Consider the following 14,871-nt stretch of genomic DNA (forward strand, 5'->3'; position numbering starts at 1 on the left):
CACTTCACAGGGATTGAGAGTGTCCCCCCTAGCCCAAGAGGGGGTGATTGGAACCGTTTAATCTTACAAAAAGAATCCAAATGGATTTATGTACTGGGTACTTTGGCACCCAGAGGGATAAATGAGGGTTTCCTATTCTCTCCCTTCATATAGATTGTCAGCATCACCTTCCTGAACATCATTGACTTAAAACATCCTTTTAATATAGGTTTTGGCATTAACAGCACAGCGTATTAACATCCTGTGTCTCTAGGCATACCACAACTTTCAGCTCTTGAACAAATGAATACCACACTCAGTTTGTTTACTCAGTCTACACTTTAGTAATTTAAATGTCTCTTCTTTGATCAATTCCTCAGCACCGTGACAGCTACCGTCCTCCTGTAATAGAAGGAATTGGTTAGACTCAGCTGCCCTGCATTAGCTGGTACTTAATACACTATATATACTATGCTTGTAGTTCCTCACTTCACCACCTTTGATAAAGCGCCCCAGCGAAACGTACGTCAGGTGGGAGGCGGCTACAGAACTGACGTCATCACGCATTGACGTCTCCATGCCGAGCAGAGGGTGAGAGGCACTGTATAGTGCCGACACGCGTGCGAAGGGAGACTGGGTCTTTATACCATAGACACCAGGTATGTTATAAGGTATCTTCTGGCAGCAGGATTTTGAGCAGGTAAAACTGCATATGCCAGCGCTACTCCGTGGCATCAACCCTGACGAGGGCTTAATCAAACCAACAGAGATGCGGTACATATTTAATTACCTTACCTTACCCAGCACGTGTAATTGTAATTGCTGCTGACTACTTTTGCATTGCATGTATTCCCTCTCCCCTTGGCTCATTCATGTGTTTGCTCACTATGTTTTCACAGTCTGTTTACTTATTTGCTATAGTGGCACATTTGAATTAGGGGGCCATAACTGGATACGGACTAGATCCGTGCCCCAGAGCTGTAAATACATTTTGTAAGCTCCTGTGCACCTAGTTACTGATAGTCACTGACTGACCAATGTATTTTGTGAGGTATTATTAAGCATGTTTAAGTGGCACATTTATACTAGGGGGCTATAACTGGATACAGACTAGATCCGTGCCCCAGAGCTAAGCACCACACTTTGTGAGCTCTTGTGCACACTATTATATAACACTTTGCCTACCATATCTATCTTTCTATAGTTAGGCTTGCTTTAATCCTATATTGAGGGTACTCCTCACTATCAGAATCTTTATTTCATTGTGGACTATCAAACTACTATCAGTGATCTTTCACTCTATTGTTACCCATTGTGCATAGCACATTGGTATATACCTTTGCATGGGTAGTTCTCCGTCACCTGTATCTACTTTACAGGCTTTTTAACCTTGTCATTGCTGAACTAGGGGGTCGACTATTCAGTCCTTGATTGTTGATCTCTGCTAATTAGCAGTTAGGTGGGAATTCCACCTCTCCCCCTAGATCTCAGTTATAGTATTTTATATATTTTTGTCTGTTTTTTGTATTTTGTCACCACAGTCAGTTGTCCATTCTTTCAACAATTTTGACATTTATTTTAAATTATACGATTAAAGCATTTTAATTTTAAATCTATCACCAATTCATATTTGCTTACAACGAGTGCTGCCCACAGGGTGTCTTTTGTTTATTTGTTACAATTCTGCTCCTTCCCCTTATTGCACCGTTGTCAATTCTTTTTGATTAGAGGCTGATGCGAGGGTTTCTACCCTTTTCCCCTTTTCCCATTGTTGTATTGGCTATCTCTAGCAGATCAATGATTCGTCGGGTGTTGTCCGCAGCTTGTCTACCTTTAATAAAGCCGACTTGATCTGGATGTATAAGTCTGGGCAGGATGTGACTCAATCTATTGGCTATTAGTTTGACGTATATTTTAATATCAGTATTAATGAGGGAGATTGGGCGATAACTTTTGCAATCTTGCGGATCTTTTCCTTCCTTATAAATCACTGAGATAGACGCTTGAAGCATTTGCTCCGGGAACGCGGCTCCCGCCAATACGGCATTAAACATTCGGAGCAGCCATGGGGCCAGGTTCTTAATGAACTTCTTATAATACAGCCCTGTGTAGCCATCAGGGCCTGGGGCCTTTGAAGGCTTGAGGTCTGTTATGACCTGAGTAAGTTCGTCCATTGTGAACTCCGCTTCCATCACCCCTCTGTCCACCTCATCTAGCCCTGTCAGGTTGGTGCTCGTCAGAAAATCTTCTGCGGCCCTTGTGGTTTTGGTATTATGTGCCACTTTCTCTCCATTATATGAGTTTTCGTAGAAAGATCTGAATTCTTCTACTATGTTTTTCGGATTTGATGTAGAGGCCCCAGTTTTTAATCGGATTGCCTGTATATTATAATTTGAGTGTTTGGTTTGTAATTTGCGTGCTAGCATAGTATCTGGCCTGTTTGCCTTTTCATAGTATTTCCTCTTTGACCAACTCAGTGACTTGTCTGCCTGCGAGGTCAGCAGAAGGTTTAGTTCAATTTTGGTGTTCTTTATTTCCGTTAATATCTACGGGTCAGGTCGTTTTTTATGCCTTGTTGTGAGGGCATGTTTATTTTGGAGCGTCACCAATTTGGTGTTTCTCTCACGTTTTCTGCGTGCTGCTATACCAATTAATGTGCCCCTTATGGTTGCCTTATGGGCTTCCCAGAGGGTAAAGTATGATTTTACTGAACCATGATTAATCTTGAAGAATTGGTTAATGTCCTCGCTTACTGCTCCGCAGACATCTGGGATTTTTACCAGCGACTCATTAAGCTTCCAGTTTGCACCAGGCCTATCAGAACGAATTTGAGTGCACCGTAGCTCTATAGGTGCATGGTCAGCCCACGAAATATCATGGATCCTTGTAGAGGAGACCAAGGGGACCAGTCTATTAGAGATGAAGAAATAGTCGATTCTGCGATATGCGTCATGGGGATGGGAATAGAAGGTGTAATTTCTCTCCGTGGGATATAACTCCCTCCAGATATCCGTCAGCTGACTTTTCTTAAGTCCCTTCTTTAGAGCCTCTACTGCCTTGCGTGGCTCATGTCTGGGTGTGCCCGACCTATCCAGGTTTGGGTTCATCGTGAGATTAAAGTCACCAGCCAGGATAATGTGGCCTTTGGCTATCTGGGATAATTTTTGTAAGAAGTCTCTGAAGAAATCATGACTTTGCTCACAAGGAGCATATAGCGTTGCCAGGGTGATCGGTTGTTCATGGATAATTCCCACAACAATCAAGAATCTGCCTGCCTTATCCCTCCTGAGTGTCTGCATTGTAAAGGGTACGCTATTATGAAAGAGGATCCCTACCCCTCTCTTTTTCTCTGTGGCAGACGCTAGGTAGAATTGCTTATAGTGGTTATCTAAATATTATGGGGAGCTGCTAGTACTGAAGTGGGTTTCCTGCAAGAGGAGCACATCTGCTTTTTTCCTTTTATAATCTATGAATGCGGCCTTCCTTTTTATGGGGCTGTTAAAGCCGTTGACATTGTTAGAGATGATATTTAACGCCATTTAAGTCGTATTATGTGTATGCATTTTCCTGGTGTGTAACATTGTTGATGCCTCATGATCTGTATGACCTGAGTGGTCTCGGAATGGGCCTGTAGGACCTCGGATGGAGTAGGTGTGGGTGATCTTTTATCATGGGGGTTCTGCGCATCGATATGGCGAGGTGGCTCTTCGATAAGCTTGTTTTATACATCGTTGGCTATACCCCCTTTCCCTGAATCGTTCACTCATCTTTTTTGCTTCATGTTCAAAAGCTGTGATAGTGGAGCAGTTCCTGCGAATCCGCAGAAACTGCCCAACAGGGATACCCTCCTTGAGTCGCCTTGGATGGTGGCTTTCATAACGCAAAAGGCTGTTAGTGGCTGTCTTTTTTCTGTGGATAGTAGTTTCCACTTTGTCACCAGCACCTCTGGAGATTTTAAGCCTTAAAATCTCCAGAGGTGCTGGTGACAAAGTGGAAACTACTATCCACAGTTGGGCTGTTGGGCAGTTTCTGCAGATTCGCAGGAACTGCTCCACTATCACAGCTTTTGAACATGAAGCAAAAAAGATGAGTGAACGATTCAGGGAAAGGGGGTATAGTCAACGATGTATAAAACAAGCTTATCGAAGAGCGAAATTTACAGACAGAACCTCTTTATTGAGTACTCATTGCTCCCCAGTCGCTGACTCAAAACTTATAAGATTTGTGGGTACGTTCAACAATCAATGGTCAGAGATTAATGCCATATTAAAGAAACACTGGCCGGTCCTTTTAAACGACCCAGATCTTAATGATGTCCTGCGAACTACACCGACTTTGGTCAGCAGGCGGGCACCTAATCTCAAAGACCAGTTGGTCCATAGCCATCTGAGACCATTAACAACATCAACATGGCTAACTAATAGATCAGTGGGGAACTTTAAATGCCAAGGATGCAAGGCCTGTACACATCTGTCCCTCTCTAAAAACTTCTTCAATTGGAACAATACAAAAAGTTTCAAAGTCAGGCAGTTTATTAACTGCCGGACAAAGGGAGTCATCTACCAAGTCACCTGTCAATGTACCAAAAAATATGTTGTCAAGACCATCCGTGAATTCCGCCAGCGTATTTTGGAACACCTGGGGGCTATACGGAATCATTTAGATACCCCCCTCGCCAACCACATACATCAGGTACATGGCGGTGACACTACCAACCTTCACTTCACAGGGATTGTGGGGTTTCCCCCCTAGCCCAAGAGGGGGTGATTGGAACCGTTTAATCTTACAAAAAGAATCCAAATGGATTTATGTACTGGGTACTTTGGCACCCAGAGGGATAAATGAGGGTTTCCTATTCTCTCCCTTCATATAGATTGTCAGCATCACCTTCCTGAACATCATTGACTTAAAACATCCTTTTTATATAGGTTTTGGCATTAACAGCACAGCGTATTAACATCCTGTGTCTCTAGGCATACCACAACTTTCAGCTCTTGAACAAATGAATACCACACTCAGTTTGTTTACTCAGTCTACACTTTAGTAATTTAAATGTCTCTTCTTTGATCAATTCCTCAGCACCGTGACAGCTACCATCCTCCTGTAATAGAAGGAATTGGTTAGATTCAGCTGCCCTGCATTAGCTGGTACTTAATACACTATATATACTATGCTTGTAGTTCCTCACTTCACCACCTTTGATAAAGCGCCCCAGCGAAACGTACGTCAGGTGGGAGGCGGCTACAGAACTGACGTCATCACGCATTGACGTCTCCATGCCGAGCAGAGGGTGAGAGGCACTGTATAGTGCCGACACGCGTGCGAAGGGAGACTGGGTCTTTATACCATAGACACCAGGTATGTTATAAGGTATCTTCTGGCAGCAGGATTTTGAGCAGGTAAAACTGCATATGTCAGCGCTACTCCGTGGCATCAACCCTGACGAGGGCTTAATCAAACCAACAGAGATGCGGTACATATTTAATTACCTTACCTTACCCAGCACGTGTAATTGTAATTGCTGCTGACTACTTTTGCATTGCATGTATTCCCTCTCCCCTCGGCTCATTCATGTGTTTGCTCACTATGTTTTCACAGTCTGTTTACTTATTTGCTATAGTGGCACATTTGAATTAGGGGGCCATAACTGGATACGGACTAGATCCGTGCCCCAGAGCTGTAAAATACATTTTGTAAGCTCCTGTGCACCTAGTTACTGATAGTCACTGACTGACCAATGTATTTTGTGAGGTATTATTAAGCATGTTTAAGTGGCACATTTATACTAGGGGGCTATAACTGGATACAGACTAGATCCGTGCCCCAGAGCTAAGCACCACACTTTGTGAGCTCTTGTGCACACTATTATATAACACTTTGCCTACCATATCTATCTTTCTATAGTTAGGCTTGCTTTAATCCTATATTGAGGGTACTCCTCACTATCAGAATCTTTATTTCATTGTGGACTATCAAACTACTATCAGTGATCTTTCACTCTATTGTTACCCATTGTGCATAGCACATTGGTATATACCTTTGCATGGGTAGTTCTCCGTCACCTGTATCTACTTTACAGGCTTTTTAACCTTGTCATTGCTGAACTAGGGGGTCGACTATTCAGTCCTTGATTGTAGATCTCTGCTAATTAGCAGTTAGGTGGGTATTCCACCTCTCCCCCTAGATCTCAGTTATAGTATTTTATATATTTTTGTCTATTTTTTGTATTTTGTCACCACAGTCAGTTGTCCATTCTTTCAACAATTTTGACATTTATTTTAAATTATACGATTAAAGCATTTTAATTTTAAATCTATCACCAATTCATATTTGCTTACAACGAGTGCTGCCCACAGGGTGTCTTTTGTTTATTTGTTACAATTCTGCTCCTTCCCCTTATTGCACCGTTGTCAATTCTTTTTGATTAGAGGCTGATGCGAGGGTTTCTACCCCTTTCCCCTTTTCCCATTGTTGTATTGGCTATCTCTAGCAGATCAATGATTCGTCGGGTGTTGTCCGCAGCTTGTCTACCTTTAATAAAGCCGACTTGATCTGGATGTATAAGTCTGGGCAGGATGTGACTCAATCTATTGGCTATTAGTTTGACGTATATTTTAATATCAGTATTAATGAGGGAGATTGGGCGATAACTTTTGCAATCTTGCGGATCTTTTCCTTCCTTATAAATCACTGAGATAGACGCTTGAAGCATTTGCTCCGGGAATGCGGCTCCCGCCAATATGGCATTAAACATTCGGAGCAGCCATGGGGCCAGGTTCTTAATGAACTTCTTATAATACAGCCCTGTGTAGCCATCAGGGCCTGGGGCCTTTGAAGGCTTGAGGTCTGTTATGACCTGGGTAAGTTCGTCTATTGTGAACTCCGCTTCCATCACCCCTCTGTCCACCTCATCTAGCCCTGTCAGGTTGGTGCTCGTCAGAAAATCTTCTGCGGCCCTTGTGGTTTTGGTATTATGTGCCACTTTCTCTCCATTATATGAGTTTTCGTAGAAAGATCTGAATTCTTCTACTATGTTTTTCGGATTTGATGTGGAGGCCCCAGTTTATAATCGGATTGCCTGTATATTATAATTTGAGTGTTTGGTTTGTAATTTGCGTGCTAGCATAGTATCTGGCCTGTTTGCCTTTTCATAGTATTTCCTCTTTGACCAACTCAGTGACTTGTCTGCCTGCGAGGTCAGCAGAAGGTTTAGTTCAATTTTGGTGTTCTTTATTTCCGTTAATATCTTCGGGTCAGGTCGTTTTTTATGCCTTGTTGTGAGGGCATGTTTATTTTGGAGCGTCACCAATTTGGTGTTTCTCTCACGTTTTCTGCGTGCTGCTATACCAATTAATGTGCCCCTTATGGTTGCCTTATGGGCTTCCCAGAGGGTAAAGTATGATTTTACTGAACCATGATTAATCTTGAAGAATTGGTTAATGTCCTCGCTTACTGCTCCGCAGACATCTGGGATTTTTACCAGCGACTCATTAAGCTTCCAGTTTGCACCAGGCCTATCAGAACGAATTTGAGTGCACCGTAGTTCTATAGGTGCATGGTCAGCCCACGAAATATCATGGATCCTTGTAGAGGAGACCAAGGGGACCAGTCTATTAGAGATGAAGAAATAGTCGATTCTGCGATATGCGTCATGGGGATGGGAATAGAAGGTGTAATTTCTCTCCGTGGGATATAACTCCCTCCAGATATCCGTCAGCTGATTTTTCTTAAGTCCCTTCTTTAGAGCCTCTACTGCCTTGCGTGGCTCATGTCTGGGTGTGCCCGACCTATCCAGGTTTGGGTTCATCGTGAGATTAAAGTCACCAGCCAGGATAATGTGGCCTTTGGCTATCTGGGATAATTTTTGTAAGAAGTCTCTGAAGAAATCATGACTTTGCTCACAAGGAGCATATAGCGTTGCCAGGGTGATCGGTTGTTCATGGATAATTCCCACAACAATCAAGAATCTGCCTGCCTTATCCCTCCTGAGTGTCTGCATTGTAAAGGGTACGCTATTATGAAAGAGGATCCCTACCCCTCTCTTTTTCTCTGTGGCAGACGCTAGGTAGAATTGCTTATAGTGGTTATCTAAATATTAAGGGGAGCTGCTAGTACTGAAGTGGGTTTCCTGCAAGAGGAGCACATCTGCTTTTTTCCTTTTATAATCTATGAATGCGGCCTTCCTTTTTATGGGGCTGTTAAAGCCGTTGACATTGTTAGAGATGATATTTAACGCCATTTAAGTCGTATTATGTGTATGCATTTTCCTGGTGTGTAACATTGTTGATGCCTCATGATCTGTATGACCTGAGTGGTCTCGGAATGGGCCTGTAGGACCTCGGATGGAGTAGGTGTGGGTGATCTTTTATCATGGGGGTTCGATATGGCGAGGTGGCCTGGAGGGGGAGGGTAGGGAGGGCGCGTGGGAGCACGCAAAAAAATAAACAAAGTGGGAAGAGCCTTGTCTGGGGTGAGCCAGATCCGGCTCTTCGGCCCTACGGACTGGACAGTTGCCTGGCACCACTGGGTTGTGCTACCAGGCCTTTGTAGATCTGTCCTCTGTAGGGGAGAGCGGTCCTCATGGGCTAGCTCCATGAGGTACCTTTTTTGAGGCGCCGACGAACTACTAGGGTAGTTCACACCGGCAGGTTAACAAAGTGTAAGAAGTGACATAGTGTAAGTGTAAAGTGTAAAACCTCCTAACAGTTCCAAGTAGTTTCAACTAAACCTGATTTAGCTTTAGTTGAGCAGCTGTGGCTGGACGACCGGAGACCCCCGCCGACCGGCCGCCCCCCCCCTGCCTTCACTGCCGCACCTCCTCCTGCAGTGTTGCCTACGCCAATCTCTGCTTTGCCCGTATCCTTTGGCAAGGACAGGGCTGGGTCAGGTTCCACATAACCATCAAGCAAAGGGGTACCCAAGGCACACACCTCCACGGGCATCTCCGGACTCCCAGCCACACCATCCGCTGCAGGGATAAAGAGAATGAACATAGGATAACATTAGGCTGTCTCTTAAACTAGACGGCAAACAAATGGGGTATATCTGGCACAGCCGTGTCTTTCTAAGCAACCCCTTAGGTCCCTTCATCCGCGGGGTGTCCTCCCCCCCCTCCCTCCTGCACCTCCCCTGGGGCCTCCCCCGGGACAGGGCATGACAGTGATGGTTGATGGGCCCCCCGTGCGTCTTCCCTCTGCTCTCCATCCACAGCCTGCCTGGCTGCCGCCCGTGGGATCCCTCGAGGGTGACGGGAATCAGGCCCCCGATCCAGTCCCTCCTACCTCCCCCCCCACCGCCAGTCCACGACGCTTCCCTCTCCCCCGCTACCCTCCTCCGTCGTCTCCATACGGGATGCCGCTCCGCTGTGGTGGGGTGCAGTCCTCCCGTTGCCGCCATGGAGGAGAATAAATGGTGTCGCGTGCGTCCAACCGGAAGTTCCGCTGTCCCAGAGGTCATCGGGGCAGGCGGAAGTCACATGGGCCAGGGCAAAATGGTGATGCGGAGCCTTCTTCACGTCTGCGACGCCGCCTCCGCCTTCTTCGCGCTCTTTTCTTGGCTTCCCGCCAAATGCTGCCGAGGCTGGTCGCTTACCTCCACTGTAGCCTGCGATGTTCAATGACGACCACCAGGGGGAGATGGAGAGAGAAAAAAAAAGGCACAGGCAAGGGAACCCGGCGGCCATGTATTTCATGGGGGGGGGAAATAGGGCACTTTGCCTTTAAATGTTTAATTGGACACGGCTGCTGCTGGGAGACTCGGCTCTTCACTGATCTGTAGCCTCAGGAGTCCCCACTCTCTGCCAGGACGTCTCCAGCACTGGATCGGGCTCCGGATTAAGATGAAGAGGTTGGGAGGGACCTGGGCTAGGCATCCTCTGTAGCAGCCCCAGTTTCTTTAAAAATGCGTCGCCATCTTCCACCTTCCGAAGTGTGTTTGTGACCCCGTTTTTCACCACGAGCAAGGCAAATGGGAACAACCACCTGTAGCGGGTCCCATTTTCTTGCAGCACTTTTGTTATAGGGCCTAGGCTCCTGCGTCTGGCAAGGGTAGCAGGCGACAGGTCTTGGAAGACCTAAAGCCTGAAGCCCTCGAACTCCAGGGATCTTGCCTCTTTCGCCATCTGGCAGACAGCATCTTTGATGCGAAAATAGTGGAACCGCACTATTATGTCCCGAGGGGGGTCTCCCGCTTGTGGCCTTAAACGAAGCGCTCTGTGGCAGCGGTCCAAGTGTAAATCCTGCTCCGACTTATCTGGGAGCAAATGCTCCAGCCATTTTTGAACAAAGTCCTCGTGATCTGTAATAGTTTCTGGGATTCCCCTTATGCGGACATTGTTCCTGCGTTCCCGATTTTCAGAGTCCTCCTGTTTGTCTGCTATCTCTCGGACCTTTTCTGCCAATTGGGAGACCGTTTTATTAGTTTGTACTATGGCCCTCGTGTTGGTATCCATTTTTTTCTCAAGGGTCCCGGTCCGTTCACCCACAGCGTCCAAATCTCTCCGTAGGTTCCAGAGTTCTTTGCGGAAAAAGGTCTTCATTTCCCCGCAGAATTCACGGAGATCCTTTCTCCTGACCAGTTCCTGGTCATCTGCTAGTGGGGTTAGTGTCTCGTTGTCGGACTCTGACTGCATAGTCGGTGTGGGTGATACAGAGCCTCCTGCTGCTGACAGTGTGGCTTTGTTGAAATATGGCTTGACCGAGGGGTCTTTTTGCTTCGATTTTGCCTTGGCTTGCATCCCCAGGTATTCCGCCATGTTTATCAGCCTTCTGGAGGATTTTATGGTGATTTTTATTGTCACATTGCTATATGATTCTTGCCAGTGTGAAGGGAGCTAATTCCCTAAGCTGCCATTCACCCTAGCTTCCGGGGGCGTGTTGTCGACGACATAGGCTTTTAAAGGTCTATGACGTCACATTTTCGTCATGGTTCCCACGGCCCTGATTGGGCCGTAAAAAACATGTGTTTTGGCCGATAAAAAAAAAATTGATGACGTCACTTAAAGGCAATGAAAGCACAGCCAATCAGAATGGCTTTGCTTCAATTGCCTTTAAGATGACGTCATGAAAAGAAACATGGCCGCCCTCACATGGTACGGTAGCCAATCAGAGCGTGGGAACTCCATCCCTACTCTGATGGCCGCAATGTAAATGCAATGTGTTGATTGGCATTTGAGGTATTTGTTTGGCAGTTGATGATTGTGATTGTAAGTTCAGTTAGGATTATTAAAGGAAATTAATTTTATTGTAGTGTGTCTGTATGGAGAAGTGTTATTTGGAGTACAGCATGTTTTTGATAACCCTTCTACATTTATTTGTATATTGGTTCATCATGTGTGTTTATATATATATCTCTCTCTCTCTGTATATATATATATATTTGCATGATGAAGCCACTGTACAAATTCATGGGTGAAGGGTGGGTATCGGGCCAGTGTGGCTTAACCCCTTAATTACCTTTGCGGTTATTATCCGATAAGGTGTTTAAGGGGTTAATTGATATCTGAATGTAATTGCAATGTATTGGCTTTGTTTTGGCAATGTATTTTGTGGGCAAGACAAGGATGTTGCTGGCGACGGAGACTTCTTATTGATGAGGTCAGTAGCACTTTATTATTTATTTGAATATGCTAGTTAATGTTTTTAATAATGGGGAAATAATCTATTATCCCTATCTGTATAATAGTTATTTTGCACATTATTGTACTGTAGGTGTTGGGGGGGGGGGTGTATGTATTGAATGTATAGGCCAGGTTTATTTTTTTTACATTCAGGGTTTGTTCCGTGGGTCTTCTCGGGTAGCTCACAGGTATCAGGCTGGTGGTTCCACGGGTGACACATGCGGGGATGAAGCGGTGGCCTCACATCTATGGGGGAACCGCGGACCCGTAGTCTGCGGGGATGAAGCGGTGGTCCCACATCCGTGGGGGCACCGCGGACCCGTAGTGAGCACTCGTGAGTTCCCCAGACCCCCGTCGGAACCACCTGAGGCCCCGCAGACACCTGTGGGTCTGACCCGGGGCTCCCAGACATCCTTGGGCCTACCGTGGGGACCCAATTGTGGCCCACGGTGACACAAGGAGACCACCTGGGGGCCATGGCGCTTGGCGGGACCCACCAACAGGCCTCCAGAACCTGTTTGAAAAGTGCTGCTGGTACCCTCTATGTCTGTCAGGTGCCCCGCCAGCCCACCGGGGACTTGCGTGGGGCTGTGTTATGAACCCTGTTTGTAAAAGGATAAATCTTGTATTTATGGGGGGGCACAGGGGGTGGATAATGTATTTAATAAATTGAATGATATTTATTGTGGGTCACTGTGTTGCTTTTATTGTGGGTACTGGGGGTGGGGGGGGGGGTTCCCCAATGGTATGTGGGTAGGCCTCCCTTGTGGGTAGTGGGTGTGGGTGGTTAGGCCTCACGGGGTGGGGGGTTAGTGTGGGAGGGTATGTAGGCGTCCCGAGTGGTGGGTGAGGGTGGGTTAACCCCTTAATGACTGTAGCGGTTATTAACCGCTATGGTTATTAAGGGGTTAGGGGACATTACATTGGATGTTTTCATTCTTGTGTCTGTTTTGCAGCAGCGGAGGGGGCATGGGCAGGATGAAGAGGAGGATGGCCTTCATCATGGCAGCCGGACATGGGTGGTGAGTGCTATATGTATTTAATGTATTTATTGCTGTTTATGTATTTAAAATGTGCACATTCACTATTATCCCTTTGTGGATAATAGTAATTGTGGCCATTACTATATTGTATGTGTTAAGAGGGGGGGGGTTATTTCTTTATAACTATGTATGTGTTTAGACATTAATTTGTGGGGGCACATAATTGGTACTGCAGGCCTGCGGGTAACACCCGAGGGCCCCCGCCGGCCTATAGTATCATTGATGTGCATATATGTGTATATTAGGGGTTGTTGGGGTTATATATATATATATGTATTTATTTATATAGAGATATTTATTTATTTATTTAGATTTATTTATTTATTTAGTGTGGGGATGCTGTGTGTGATTATTTTTTGTAGTGGGGTGGGTGAAGGGGGTATTAGCCCCAACGGTGGTTGTTTAGGGCTTGCGGGTGGGTAGCGGGAGGCCTTAACCCCTTCATGACCGTAGCGGTATTAACTGCTACGGTCGTGAAGGGGTTAAGTGCACCCGCAACCCCCCCCCCCAAGCCCTAAACAAACAACAAGGGCCAAATACCCCCTTCACCCACACCCGCTACCCACAATAAAGCTGGCACGGTGGGTTAACCCCTTCATTGCCTTAGCGGTTTGCCGCTAAGGTAATGAAGTGGGCTGTACATGCCTTTTTCCTGCCTCGGATGCATGCCGGGGGCCTCCGGTGCGGGTATCAGCTCCGGAGACCCCCGACATCAATCACAGACAGGAATAAGGGCTGATTTTTTCTAAGTGTCGCCCTTGCCGATGCTTCTCCTCCACCAACTTGCCAACTTTAGTTGGCGGGCTGGATTCCCGATAAACTCTCCATTCTGGAGTGCCGATCAGCAGCGAAAAGCTGATCGGGGCTACCTGAATTCAGCCGGGTTCAAAAAGTGCCGGTAAGTGGCTTCCGATAATTTTTTATCGGGAAGAAAAGTTGCTGATAATTCCCACATATCGGCGCTTACTGAATCGGGAGGGCAAAAAATGCCGAAAAAAGCCTTATCGGCGCTTACTGGATAGAGCCCTATGTCCTAAATTAATGGGGTGAATGTAAAACCTTAATTTAATCCTATTAGGCTCATCATTTTTCAGATGGTATATCCATTCCAATTGTCAGATGGTAGTAGGTTACTGGCTAAGGTAATTTAATAAACTCTGTTATAGCATTTTCAGAACCCTGTCAATGTTGCAAACATCTACGTATGTGGCATATGTAGATGGAATCATTTTTTTTTTATCTTCTAAAAATGTTGGCATATTAAGGTGCCCCACTACTACCCTTTGCCATGCCAAAAATCTGCAGGAAGAATGTTTTTTTCAAATTGACTTATGGAATGTGATGTGTTATAAGAACATCAAAACCTTAATCTGTGGTTTACCACTGTGGACTGCTTCCAGTGTTACTCTGTTTGCATACCAACCTTGTGTGGTATATTAATACAAACACTGACATTCAATTTTTCATGCACACACTATTTCGTAAACATTGGCCTATTTAACAGTATGACCCCATGTTTATTAGATTTGTGCAAATTATCACCTATGTTGTCTTTTAACGTTCTAGTAAATCTACCCAATAGGCTGTGACTTCCTTATGTTGGCCAAATAAAAAGGGAATTAAGAAACCGATTCATTAATCATAAGAGCAGAATTAATGATGATATTGTCAAAAACACTTTGGTACAGCACTATAAGCAGTTTGAACATGCTATTAGAATTAGAATTATGGGGACTGGCCTCATCTCAAGGGCATCAGTAAAGATACCTGTTTATTGGAAAGGGAACGTGTTTTTATTTTTATTTTACCATGGACACTTTGACACCTCATGGGTCCAATGATAAAGTACGTTGTTATTGTTTTCTTACCAAACATTCATTTGCATATCATTATTGTAAGGTGTTACCTTTTCATGTTTTATTTTATGTATTCATCAGCACTCTCATTACAAATGTTGCATTATTATGCATTTTATTTTCATTTGTGTGACATAAAGTATATGTTTAGTAATTTTATTTATGTCTTCACTTTAGGTGTTCTTTCGCCCTTATTCTCCATCCCCTATCCTTTGTTTATGATACTTAGATTGCCATGGGGATCTGGTTGACACTGTGATGGCAGTAACTGATCAGATGTTCCTGTTCATCATTTTCTTTATACTTGAGTTCTTCTACTGTGCTTATATAGTGGTACTATTTATTTGGATCCCTTTTGATCCTACATTTTTGTTGC

The 14,871-nt window shown here is 45.1% G+C and overlaps 1 long non-coding RNA gene across 2 annotated transcripts; it reads right to left on the bottom strand.

The window, feature by feature from the left end:
• Positions 1–299: 299 nt before the first annotated feature.
• On the bottom strand, positions 300–9,594 carry LOC142465408 (uncharacterized). 2 transcript variants are annotated; one of them, XR_012787876.1, is made up of 3 exons: positions 9,261–9,594; positions 8,708–8,947; positions 300–381 (listed from the first exon to the last, which is right to left on the bottom strand). It is a non-coding gene; the product is annotated as an uncharacterized LOC142465408 (long non-coding RNA). The 2 variants fall into 2 exon arrangements; XR_012787875.1 differs by having other exon boundaries at positions 9,307–9,593.
• Positions 9,595–14,871: the final 5,277 nt, after the last annotated feature.

Source organism: Ascaphus truei, chromosome 14, assembly GCF_040206685.1.
Source record: "Ascaphus truei isolate aAscTru1 chromosome 14, aAscTru1.hap1, whole genome shotgun sequence".
Taxonomy (NCBI): Eukaryota; Metazoa; Chordata; class Amphibia; order Anura; family Ascaphidae; genus Ascaphus; species Ascaphus truei.